The 14,247-nt window shown below is 35.7% G+C and overlaps 1 pseudogene; it reads left to right on the forward strand.

The window, feature by feature from the left end:
* The first annotated feature begins 8,460 nt into the window (after positions 1–8,460).
* LOC145126740 (protein FAR1-RELATED SEQUENCE 5-like) lies at positions 8,461–10,792 on the forward strand (annotated as a pseudogene).
* Positions 10,793–14,247: the final 3,455 nt, after the last annotated feature.

A 14,247-nucleotide genomic window follows, 5' to 3' on the forward strand; every position in this document is an offset into this window, starting at 1 on the left:
CTCGGCGAGTCACATATGTGCACTCGCCGAGTTGGGTCAACAGGGACTGTTGACTCGAGTGTTGACTTCCGTTGACTTTTAGGGTTTGGTCAATTGTGGACTTTCGAGACCATGGAGGGGTAAAATGGTCTTTTTACCCTTTTGAGACCTAGTAGAAGAGTTAGATTGGTGGTTATTACAAATTGTTGATTAGAGATAATTATATTATGTAGGCGGAGTCTAGACTGTTTGTGGGGTACTAGATCTACTTGCTTACTTACGAGGTAAGTCTTCTTACTATACTTACCTGAGTGGTAATATTGAGTGACCAGAGGGTCGTATTTGAATTATCGACCGGAGGGTCCTATGTGCTTATATTGAGTAATGTGATATTATGCATTTTGTCTTTATGATATATGCTATATTATTCTGTGCTTTACTGAGTTAGGACCGGAGGGTCCAAACCAAGTTGTGAGACCGGAGGGTCTTCACTGAGATATCGGACTGGAGGGTCCAACCCGAGATGTGAGACCGGAGGGTCCTCACTGAGACACATGACCGGAGGATCCACACCGAGCCGTGAGACCGGAGGGTCCTCATCGAGACGCATGAGACCGGAGGGTCCATGCCGAGCTATAGCCATGAGAGGCTTATTATTTGTGTATGTGGTATTTTGGGGGAACTCACTAAGTTTCGTGCTTACCGTGTTGTGTGTTATGTGTTTCAGGTACTTCCCAGGATCGCGGGAAGGTGCCGAATTGATTGTACACACATGTTTGAGACTATGTCGAGGATTCTGGGATATTATCAGTTGTTTGTTAAATCGTGTTTTGACACTTGATACATTGTGATTTTGAGAAAATGTGATACTGTTTTAAGTGATTTAAAAATGAAAATTTTGTTTGAAAATCTAGAGTGTTTCACTTCTTCTCCTTTTGCTTTCTTTTAGGTATTGACAATAGTCAGTCGGCCGACGAAGTGGTTTTAAAGCCTATTCAGGAACATACGACACCTCCCCTTTTGCTTCCTTTTACCTCCGCTTGCGTCGAATACCTTCGACTTCTCAAAACCTAAGGTAACTTATCGATATTCATCTGCTTCATTTTCTCACCTCTTCTGCTCCAATGAGTTTGAAACAAACGTTTTCTTCTTATACGTATCGATGTGTTAGAATTAATTTGGCAGTTCTTTTCTCTCTTTTTCTCATTCGATATCAGAGATAGCCTAATCACTCATCCGTGTTGCTATGTTTGCCCACGACCTCCTGTATTTGTGATTTTTGTGTGGAGGTTTGGTGAAAATATGTTTCATATTAGGGCTTATTCAAATTTTGTGAAAATCTGTTAGTATTCATGGAATTCCACTTTTGGACCTTTCCAGATTATCGGATTCTAGGCTTGGTAAATTTGTATTTTAGTTAATTTTGAACTTCTTGATACTTATGTTTAGATTGCACGAGCTCTTTTCCACTGTTTGGATTTGATTTAGTTTCACTGCTAAGCCAAAACCAGGATATGGCTTTCACAACTATGATACACATAGATCCTATCCTATCTATCTTAAGAGTAGCTAATCAGTCCTTAACAGGCCTACTACCTACACATACTCACTCATGAAACTTCCACCAACCTTGTATCCACTCGTGCATGCTAATCATACACAATGCTGTATCCTATAGACAGTCGCATATTTGACCCTACCCTAATCCCTTCATCAGACAGGAACAGGAAATAAGGAAAAATCAAACATTCTCAGGTTATAGAATATTAGTTATGTACAACTATGATGCACACACTAAGCAACTACAGTAATGATGTTAATTTCATCTAACATACAAGAAGTTCTCCTCGGCTATTAGGCATCATATATAAGGCAATTCTATCATGCAATCCCCGAAGATCCCTAGCCTATCACTAGCATGCAATTCTATCATAATCATCAATAACAAATAGTAGTGTGGTAACTTGGGGGTATGCTTCTTGCTTCGGCTGATCGTACACATCGCATTCCTCCTTGATTACTTTTGAAAACAATTTTTGAAAACCTTTTTCAGTTCATTTGTTTGAGTCTGGATACACACGAATGTTCATCCAATTCTCTCAAGCTCTGATACCAACTTGTAACATTCCAAAAATCACAATAAAGTTTTTCACTTTTAACTTAAAAGAAACCTTGTTTTCAACCTAAACCATATCAAATCAAGTGTCAAATACAAATATTCTCGAGATCAATGTATCATAAAATCTCCCAAAACATATCATTGAAGGGTGTGTACGATCATGACTTCGCCTTGCCCCGGTCATTCGAAGTACCTGAAACATAAACTTAAACCGTAAGCCAAAGCTTAGTGAGTTCCCCCAAAGTACCACATACAACCATACAAATAACATCATGCATACATGAGCCTTCAGTCTGGCTGGACCACCACGTTGGGCCTACAACCTTTCTGGACTGCTCTACAAGCCTTCGGCCTGACTGGACCGCTGCGTAGGGCCTACAACCTATCCGGACCACTCTCTGGGCCTTCAACCTGACTAGACTGCCGCGTCGGGCCTATAGTCTATCCGGACCGCCGTGGGTATCTTGACATTTAGCACGAAGCAGGACCGCCTCAACCTAACCGACCATAACACATCACATATATCATAACAATCAATAGCCGCCAAATAAAGGTAGTCCTACAGATCTACCAGTCTAACACATATCCAACAATACAAAGTAATCATACACATATACCACATACTAAGAATAACATCAATCAATATACTAGGATATCAAATCCAGTGGATCGGCCTTGGTGCCTTCGACCCACAAGTACAGTGAGGAAAACTCACCTCTGAGACTGAACAAATAACCGAATAGGCCTCTGCTCTGAAAACCAGCTCTACCTGTCACATATTCACCCAATAGTGACCAATCTCAAATACAACTCAAAATACCCTTAGGTCAAACTTGGTCAAATCTTGGTCAAACTTAAAAAGTCAAAAGTCAAACCTGGTCAACACAATTGAGTATGATGGGCAAACTCAGTTGGTACCCGGGGCGTACTTATGCCTTGAACAAAAATGGGTGGTTGACCGCATACGCGCAACGTACCACTTGGTACGTCCAACGTAGGCGTCTGTCCCCTTTTCCTTCTTACTAAGAGCTTAATGCTTAAGTCCTTACGTCAAAATTACAGATCTAGACCTCAAATGTTGTCCTTAATCATAAAGTTTCCAACTTTATGGTTTTGAATGGCCATTAAGTTCTAAATACCAAACATCCTAACCTCTTCACCCATTGAGACATCGAAACTCATGCATGGAAGGGAAAATAACAACCAAGACCACATTTTTATGCATCTAAATACTCCAAAACGTCTGAAAGGACAACTAAGATGGATTGGAGTAACTCATACTCATAATACCAAACTATTGGGACCAAAAGAACAAAAACTTCATGGCCAAACTAGATCAAAGTATGGCTTCATCAAGTTTAGAGCTTTTTACCTTCAAAGGGTGTCCCAAGATGATGTGATTCTGGATCCAAGATGCTCCATACTTCTAGGATGATCTCCTCTTCTTTCTTCCTCCTTCAAGTTCACCAAAACACACACACACCAAGGTCAAAATGGCCTCAAAAGGATTAGACTTAGGACGAGACTTAGGACTTAAGGATGTTTAAATATGGTCCAAACCCTAAAAATTAGGGTTTGGGATCCTGCCACGTACGCCCAACATACCTGGGATTACGTCCATCGTACGTGGGGACACCCCAAAAATTACAATTATGCCATTTTGGTCCAATTTGCCACAATTTTCATATCCAGGGCTAAAATGCAATTAATTCTCATACTTACGATTAAAAATGGAAATACCTCAATATCAAGATGTTACAGTTGGTTTTTATATAATTTTAAATTGATTATATTATTATGATTAGTAATTTGATTTTTTTAATGATAAGGTAAATCATACGCACAAAAAGAACCATCGATAGTTTTTTTAAACGAATAAAATACGTTCATGACCCAAAATAAGGTAACATATTTAATTTCTATTTCAAATTTAAAGACTTTATCATGTTATTCAGATATAAAATATATAAAATATATTTCTTATTATGATGCAATCCTCTTTATTGTAAAATATTGGCTCCATCCCCGCCTCCAATGGCGACACTAGTCATAGATAGGCATGTACAAACCGGTTCATTTTTCAAACCGAACCGGTTCTTTAAACCGGTTCGGTTCACTCCCTAGCCAAGCAAAACCGGTTCAGCCTCAAACCGGTTCGGTTCAAACCGGTTCACTCAAAAAATTAGTCGAACCTATCTAAACCGGTTACACCGGTTCTAAACCGGTTCAATCGGTTCTAAACCGGTTCGGTTCGGTTCCATACCGGTTCCAAACCGGTTCACACGATATAAACCGGTTCTAAACCGGTTTCAACGACTAAAATCTCGAACGGGTGTAAACCGATGGTTCGGTTCACTGTGGACCGGTTCAGCGTAAACCGGTTTACCGGTTCTTTGACCGGTTCGGATCTTGAACCGGTTTTTTTGTGCATGCATAGACATCACAATGGTAAAAATGACAGTTGTCAAAGCCAAAATAGTCTTCTTTGGGTTGCTTTCCAAACTTGGCCTTAGCACCGACATGAGGTCTAACCTAATAATTCGTCCAAATCTTATAATTCTTCCTAGTTAGGAGCCCAACTTGCCACTCCTCAATGGAATGCCCACCTTGCCTATTCCGTACAAACTCTTGGGTTAGACCATAAAACGAACAAGATGTTCTTTGAATTTCCCTACAACAAGCCCATAACATGTTCATATTCACTTCTTCCATACCATTTACTCCAACAAATACTAATCACGTGATGTAAAACTTTTAAGCAACATACTTCAAACGATTCTTGGTACATAGATATTATTTCCACATTGCACATAATATCATATTAACATACCTTATATGATTATTGAAATTCGAACATCAAAATAAATTGTTGTTGGAAAAAACAAAAAATGAAAATTAAAGGTCAGTGCTCCATCAACACTTCCTCAGTCATGAATTTTGACAACATCCTTACATCCAAAATGTCACTAAAAATTATCTCCACTCTATGGTTCGCTAAAGAAAATAACGTTTCACTCAAATTTGATCCTTTGGTTTTGCTATGAAGGACTTACTAATAGGTCGTCATATAATGAGATGCAATAGCACAAGAAATTTGTACCATGTCACCACACCCTTTAAGCCTCACTCTACTTTTATAACGTTATCCACCACCATATGACATCCATATCTTAGGCATATGGAAAAACTGATTTTCTAATCACTTATCCAACAAAATTAAATTTACTATAAGCATCGGAGATAACTTACAGTTTTCACTCTTGTACTATTGGAAAACATGTGAAATCTGTAATTTAAATATTCTTTCAACCAAATGACCAAACTTTTTCGATTATGCATAGAGACTTATGGACCCATCCTATTTTAAGCAACATTGATTATAAATATTATATTTTTCTTGGAAAGTTATACAAATTTCATGTGGACTTTCCCAATTGGTTAGAAGTCACAAGTAGTTACACATTTCCAACTAGGGACGTCAAAAACCCCCGCGGGACCCCGTTCCCGTGGGACCTCGATACCGTACGGGATTAATTTTTTAAAAAATTCGGGAGCGGGAGCGGGGGCGATATTAACTCCCGTTTCTTTTCGGGACTGGGGGCGGGAGTGAGTATTTCCGTCCAGTACTCCCGCGGGGGCCCCGTTTATATATATATATATATATATATATATATATATATATATATATATATATATATATATATATATATATATATATAACTTTAGTGATGTTTTATGTTTGATCAATTCTTGATTTATTAAGGGCTTATATGTTTGTTTATATACAAAAGTTATTAAAAATAGTATTTTTAGCCTAAAACAAAGCAATTTTTTAGCAAAAAAAATCCATTTTTAAGACTATAAACCGGGAGTACCGGGGGAAGGGGGGCGGGACCGGGGGCGATGGAGGTAACCGGGGACGGGACCGGGGGCTGTGTAAGCGGGGGATCCGGGGGCGGGACCGGGAGCGGGGGCAACAAGTGATTTCGGGAGCGGGGGCGGGGGCAACCATTTCCGCTCCCGTTTGGTCCCGTTGACATCCCTATTTCCAACCTCTTACAAATTTTATTCGAAACTAACTCAACAAAAATATCTAATGATTTCAATGTGACAATAGTCATGAATTTCACAACACACATTTCACAAATTTCTATGTTCAAAATGGAACGAAATTCATTTTTTGTTTCCCATACACGTCTTCTCGACAAAGTTTTCCTAATAAACAATGTCATCCTAACACTACTTCCTCACTTGTCCATGACATAAGTGTTTGATACCATTCTTTACACATAGCCAACTACCTCCTCATTATTCTTTCGTATAATATCCAATTAAACCATTCCCCTACTCAACGTCTCTATTATCGGGATCCTATATATGATCATATACATGTTTTGGTTGTCTATATATTCCTTTCCGAACATGACCAACCCACAAAATTACAATACTAATCTACTATATTTATTGGATACCGAATCCATCAACAGGAGTATAAATGCTATGATCATACTACTAGGAACATTTTTATCTCTTAACATGTCATATTCAATTTATATAAACTTTATTTTCACTCATCCTCATGTTCATATCCCCCACAACCACTGAGAAGTTAACATTGTTATAACCTCATTATGCCCTAATGTGCTCTTAGTCCTGCTCTAACCCTCTACCAAAACCTAGTCCAATTCCAGCCTCATGCCCCGAACTATTTCTATCCCTTTAGACTTATCTTTCACGCACCTTCTTATTCGATCCTCTTACACATGTCCAACAACTCATCTATACACCATCCAGACACAACATGACCATGCGAAGCATGTTTGGTATCACTAAACCCATAACATATATTTAATTTACACACTTCCACGACACCTACTTATATTCCAAGAAAATTTGAAAGAAATATTATAAGATAATAACTAACAATACACAATGCACAACGCACACAAATTTGAAGCCTTAACGAACAACCAAACATGGGAACTCCTACCCAAACCCAATATGGTAAATATAATTTGTTCCATGTGCATCTTTCACCAAATATTCAAGTCTAATAATTCATTTGAAAGTTTGAAATGTAAAACTAAGGACTTTGTCACAGACGGGGGGCCCTAAAAAATTAACATTTAATGTGCCAAGGCCTCTAGCCACATCACTAAACCTGTTACTATCATGTTAGTTCTTAGTGTTTCTATATCTCTATTATGGTTGGTTCATCATTTCGATGTTAAAAATGTTTTTCTCAATGGAAACCTTCACAAAACCATCTACATGCCTCAACCCACCGACTTTCAACACCCTACTTACCTTAAACACACACACACACACTTATATATATATATATATATATATATATATATATATATATATATATATATATATATATATATATATATATATGGAATAGTGAATATATGTTATAGCCTCACACAAGCTTAGGTATACAAACCACTTAGGTATACAAACCACCATACGTTGTAGAATTGAGCTAATTGCAACACCCGCTGAATTTCTTGATAATCATCGTAATTTTCCAAACATATCGTCTCCTTTATTTTCGGTATTGGATGATTTTGTCTCTTCTAGGAATAGATTGTTTAGGTTAACTGGAAAAAAATCATCGCTTTTATAATTGGATTTAGAATCTTTTTAATTCCACTACAACGTATAAAGGGTTGAAATTGTCTTCAGATGATCTCTGTTTTCTCCGATTAAGTATGTTAATTAATTGGTCTTTGATTATCGATTTTTGCTGCTATTCGATTTTCTGAGGTGTTTTTTATTTCTGGTTCTCAATTTTTACTGATTGATCATTGATTTGTTGCTGCTCAAGTTTTACACCATATTCAACTCATCGTTGCTGGTTTGTGATTTTTCTACAAGGTAAATATCAATTTGTTAAATTTCTTGGTTCTTGTTCAATTAGTTATTCTAAATGTTGGTCAATGAAAAAGAGAATTATGAACCATAAAAATTAAAAAGCGACAAGTGGTATTTGTGCCGCACAATTATTAACTCATTTGGTGGTGACTTACACTCATAATTATGAGATATGTATTATTAATAACTCTACAGGTCTCATAGTATGATTTTATTTAAAGTGTAGTTTAATAAAAAAAGAAATACTAGCAAAGAGCCTAAAACAAAAAGCCAAATGGATACAACATAGCTACAGAAAAACCAAATAATCATCTTGTAATTAGAATTTCCATCTTGTTAATTGCATTATGTCTTCCTTGTACAGACTTAACGTGGAAAAATTTAAAACAAAAATTTGGACTTTGTTTTCTTCCATTCTTAGTTCTTGGTGAATGATATTTTCTAATTTTTTTATTATTGTTCTATGTAATGTATAGTGAGTGATGTATGAAACTGAAGATGTTGAAGCAAATGATTTGCCAGAAGCAACATATGAAACTGAAGAAATAAACGATGGAAATGTTGAATGTGACGAAGATGATCGGAACAAGGAAAGTGTTTTGGGAAAGATTTTCGATACAGACAAGGAGGCATATGATTTTTATAATGATTATTCGCTTTTACATGGACTTGGCATACGTATCCATAACAAATACAAAAATAAGGGAACATATGAAGCTTTTCGGAAGATATATGTTTGCAACAAAGAAGGTTTCAAAAGAAGGAATGGTAATACTTCAGGTGGAAATGAGAAAAAATGTCGTAGAGATGTAAGAACGGGTTGCAAAGCAATGTTTCGTATTACGAAAAAGAAAGACGGGAAATGGTTCGTGGACATGTTTAACGACACACACAATCACGACTTGAACATGACACCAACAAAGGTAATGAAACATCGATCTCATAGTAAGTTCCACCATTCAATGGAATGTAAATCTCTTATAGTGGAACTAGGCAAAGCAGGATTAAAGCCTTGTGAAGTTAAGAAGGCTATTAATGCAATAAAAACTACAAATGAAGTTGATGTTACTTCAAAGCAATGTGCTGATGTCTTATCTGAGCAACGGAAACAATATAGAGGAAAAGAGTTTTATGGACTTATAAAACATTTCCAAGATAAATCAATATTGGATAATGACCAGTATTTTTCTATGGATTTGTATGATGATGGGAGCCCTAAAAATATTTTTTGGGCTGATGGAAGATCAAGAGATGCATATACTAAATTTGGAGATGTTGTTGTGTTTGATGTCACTTACATGAATAACAAATTCAAGATGCATTTTGCTCCCATTATTGGAGTGAATCATCATGGACAATCTGCTCTATTTGGCGGAGCATTGCTGGAAAATGAAAAGGAAGAGACTTTTGAATGGTTATTTGAGCAGTTCTTAAAATGTATGTTTGGCAATCATCCAAAGGCAATTATTACTGATCAAGATAAAGCTATAGGTAATGCAATAAGAAAAGTATTTCCAAACACACGACATCGCTTTTGTTCATGGCATATAAAGAAGAATGAATCGGAACATCTGCGACCATATGTTGCTTGTTATAGTGATTTTCAAGAATTTTATAGGGAATGGATAAATAGTGACACGGTTGAAGAATTTGAAAATAAGTAGGAAGTTATACGTGGTAAGTATAATTTGGAAAGTAATTGTTGGGTAAGTCAAATGTATAACCAACGGATACATTGGGCTAAAGCCTTCTTAAAAGATATTTTTTTTGCTGGTATGACAACAAGTGGGCGAAGTGAGAGTATTAATTCATTTTTTGATGGATATGTTAATTCGAGGACCATGTTGAATGAATTTGTACTACAGTATGACAAAGCAGTCGAGTCTCGAAGGGCCGCCGAAGAAGATGAAGACTTCAAGACTATGAACTCGAGTGCAGTTCTATCTTCTGTGCATCCGATCGAAGCAAAAGCAGGTGAGTGTTATACTAGAAAAGTTTTTGAGAATTTTCAAAAAGAATGGATGGAAGCCATTAACAATTTAACTCATGAGACTTTAAGTAAATCTACAGAAGAAATCAAATATCGAGTGGGGAAATTGAACACTGATAAAACATACTGGCGAATTGTTAGCTTTCGGTCTTTGAATCAAGTAAATGTCACATGTTCGTGTGCTAAGTTTGAGACATATGGGATATTATGCAAGCATAGCCTATATGTGATGAAGAAGAGACATGTTGAGACACTTCCGAGTCACTATATTTTACCTAGGTGGACCATTAATGCAAGGTACAAGGTGGGTAATGGTAGCATCGGACTCGAGAAAATGGATAATGAAAATGGGGTTAGTGCTTTCACTTTGTGGTGTGTTCGTTCAAATTTTACTAAATTAATTGAACAAGCAAGGGACTCCCGTCTAGAGATTCAAAAACTCAACACTTTACTGACAAGTCTTTTAGATGATCAAGCAAACCGAAAAAAGACTAAATTTTTTGAGAATGTATCTCAAGGTTCTTGTGTAGGAATTTCACAAGTCGATATGGTGTCTCAGTTATCCGTTAGGGATCCTCTTGGCCCAACCAATACCAAAGGGCGTCCTAAAAATGCAAGCAGACTTAAGTCTTTTTTAGAAGTGCCAAAAAAACGAACATGTTCTTATTGCCAGGGACTGGGTCATTATGCCACTAGTTGTTCAAAAAGAAAGGTCGTTATCATACTATTAATTTTTCATGATTTTCCTAATCTCATAATTATACTGATTATTTATTTAATTTTTCATGTATCAGACAGACGAATCGTTGCAAGAGAAAGAGTGATGGGATGATTTTTTTCAAGTTATAGTCTGCCTCAGTTTTGGGACGAGTTTTAGATGTTGGTTAGATCTTGCTTCATTTTTTCTTTCCAGTTGTATAACCTAAATCAGAAGTTTTAGAGCCCATTTCATTTTTTTTCTCTGAAACTGTTTTGTTTTATAAGTTTTAAAACTTGTTTCAGTTTTGGAATAAATATTTTGAATGATGGATGCAGGTATTTTTGTCAATAACATAAGTACGATGCTATTATATGTCAAACGAATAAGTACGTTGCTACTATATGTTAAAGTTATAAGTACATTGCTATTTTTGCTTTGCTTTTTTCTTAAAATAAGTGTCACAATACATACCCATGTAATAAAAAAATGTAACAAAACACATGAAGTACACAATACTATAGTCAAATCCAAAGAAAACTATGTTGTTATTTTTGCTTTGCAATTTCTCCTAAAACAAGTGTTACAATACACATGAAGTAAAAAAAAATAAAAAATAAAAAACACACGTAGTTGCTAATTCTGCAAGTTTAGACATCGATTTGGTCGACTAGGAGCATCACCACTCTGTAACAGGAAAATGGTCCTGCCCAAACGTGCCAAATGAACAAATTCTCACTGGAAAAGGTTCCTACATAAGCATACAGTTAACTTCAAGATGGGTTGAGCGAAGTACCTCAAGATCACCATCAATTCTCACCTTTTTGTTCTAGAGACCAAGCCTATCTGTTGAGATATAATACTTAATTGAGTTAGTTAAGTATGAATATTAGCAATAGTATGGTGGAGGTTGAATTAGTAAAAATTATAACAGACATGGTCATTAAGACACGTGGGCAGGAGCAGGGGGCATGTTGGTCTTTGCAAATGGCCTCCAAAACCAAGATATCTTACATGTGCTACAAAGTTGGTAACAACACAGCCACCAAGTGTTTACAGGGGATTAAGTGTGTAAGTATAATGTTATTATCGGTAAAAAATAGAAGTGTGCTACTATTATTGTAGAAATTATAAGGAAAAAAAAGTTCGATGTTGGGGGATAGGAAGTGAAACACACAAGTACTTTGCTATATTCAGTTAATTTTACAAGTACAAGTTCTTTACTTGAGGCATTCTAACCTGATGCAACTTCATTTGACACTGTTTCCATATACAGAAAGGTAAAAAATGTATTATTTCCCCACAAATAAAACTCAAAAAATGATATTAAAATATACATATATGAGAGAAAATCACTCACAAACTTTCTTATTGAACAACATGAAGAAAGTGGAAAACAACAATTTCTTTCTGTGAGGCATTCTATCGAACAACATATATGCATGCCAACATCCAAAAACCTTAAATTACCTACTAACATTTACAAATTTTCATACCTATTATCAAAAGTAATTTTTAAAAATAATTGATTTTTATGCAATGATTTTCATGAAAAAAAGGTAGATAAACTTTTTGAGGGAAATCATCAAATATCTAATATCCACACAAAAATAGAAGCATCTAAAATTCTTGCTTCATAAGCTTGTACATATGTTTACCTGGTAGGCTAGTAATGCGATTAATAAAAAATGGCAATTTCCAATGAAGAAAATAAATAAGAATTAAGGCTATATTCTTGACAGGAACCGTGAATTGTTGGATTTGCAGATGACACTTCGCAATTGAGAGATTAGTGTGGAGGTTGAATCGATTAAAATTTAAAAAGATGTAGATTCATTTGTTGAAATTTATGAAAATTTATAATTTCAACCATTTATAAATTGTCGTTCAATTAAAAAGATGAAGATTCCAATTACAAATATGATGATTTTTTTTCTTCGGTTAACCAACATGATTGATTCCTAGAAGTGGGAAAATCGTCCAATACCGAAAATAAATGAAACAATATATGATTATCAAGGAATTCAGTCGGGTGTTGAAATTAGCTCAAAACGACAACGTATGATGGTTTGTATACCTAAGCTTGTGTGAGGCTATAACATATATTCACTATTCCCATATATATATATATATATATATATATATATATATATATATATATATATATATCTTATTAAAAGGTATATTATTTACGGCTAAAAACAAGCCCCACATGCTTGGTACCAATGGTGCACTGGGTATATCTCTACCATAGGTTTCTTTTGCAGTAAGTCTGAACTTTGTATTTCATGTCACAAGGATGATATCGCAAACCTTCTTATCTGCTTCAATGAAATCATTCTTACCACTTCCTCTACACAACTTCAAAACAACTTCATTCAAGAACTTTATGGCGAACTTTAGTTACTTCATTGGTATTTATGTTATATCACATGCTTATAAACTTTTTCTTTCCTATTGAAAGAACTCTTGGAACGGGTCGGTATGGAAACCTATAAAGAGATGACACCATTTACCATTGAAACTAATGGAAAAAGTAGTTCAACCACATGCCCCTTATATGGTGATCCTATACTTTATCACAACCTGGATGATGCCCTATGAAACCTAACATTTACTCGCCAGACAATCTCATATGTTGTGCATAATTTTTTTTTTAAAATATGCATGTTCTCTAGGATATTTTCACATGATGGAACTTGAAAGCATTGTGTGCTAAATTCATGGTAAAAATTATTATGGACTTACCGTCTACAAATTATCATCAGTATGATTCATTGCCTACATTATAACTTGTTCAGAGATTAAGCATATAGGTATTCCTCCCGGTTTTAGTGGAAGGGTGCAATTTTTTTTTTTACATCCATTAGTTTGTAAAGGCTTCAATGCAAGCTTTAAAAGGGATCAAATGGTTGTTCTTGTGCCTTTTTTGCCCACATACCAAGAGGTCGACATCCAAATACTGCATCTATCTAGTATACGATATTATACCATGTTAGTCTAAACGCCAAACAATCGTTTCATGATCCAATGTAGAGATGAATATCGGAGGGTTGCCTACATTATTTCTGAAACTTTTTAGATTGGAAATATCCTACTCGAGCTATTTTTTTTTACCATCCCAATGCCACACACATTTATTCTTACAACGTCAATGCCATTTATATATTCAGAAACCCACTTCAACGTCAACATACAAATGACATCGTAATTGACATTCAAATCGTACGAGAACAAGTGACGAAAGGACAAGTCCATAGCATGCACGTTCCATCCCGATACCAAATTACGATATATTTATAAAAGAACTTCTGAATATTCTTTTTTAAGATTTCTGATGGACCTCCACCCCCTTGGACAAAAATAGTTAGAGATTGACTAAGATATATAGGGAATCTTGTACATATATTCTCACTACTACACAATAAACCTTCACCCATGAAAATTACCCACAGACAAAATCCATGGGTAATTACTCACACATTTGCCACAGATTTTCCACGACACAAAAAACCCAAATTTACAAAGTACTTCTCATGGATTACACACAGATTACCCACATAAACAAATATGTGGAAAATC

This window comes from Lactuca virosa, chromosome 7 (genome assembly GCF_052849685.1).
Source record: "Lactuca virosa cultivar CGN04683 chromosome 7, Lactuca_virosa_CGN04683_v6, whole genome shotgun sequence".
NCBI lineage: Eukaryota > Viridiplantae > Streptophyta > Magnoliopsida > Asterales > Asteraceae > Lactuca > Lactuca virosa.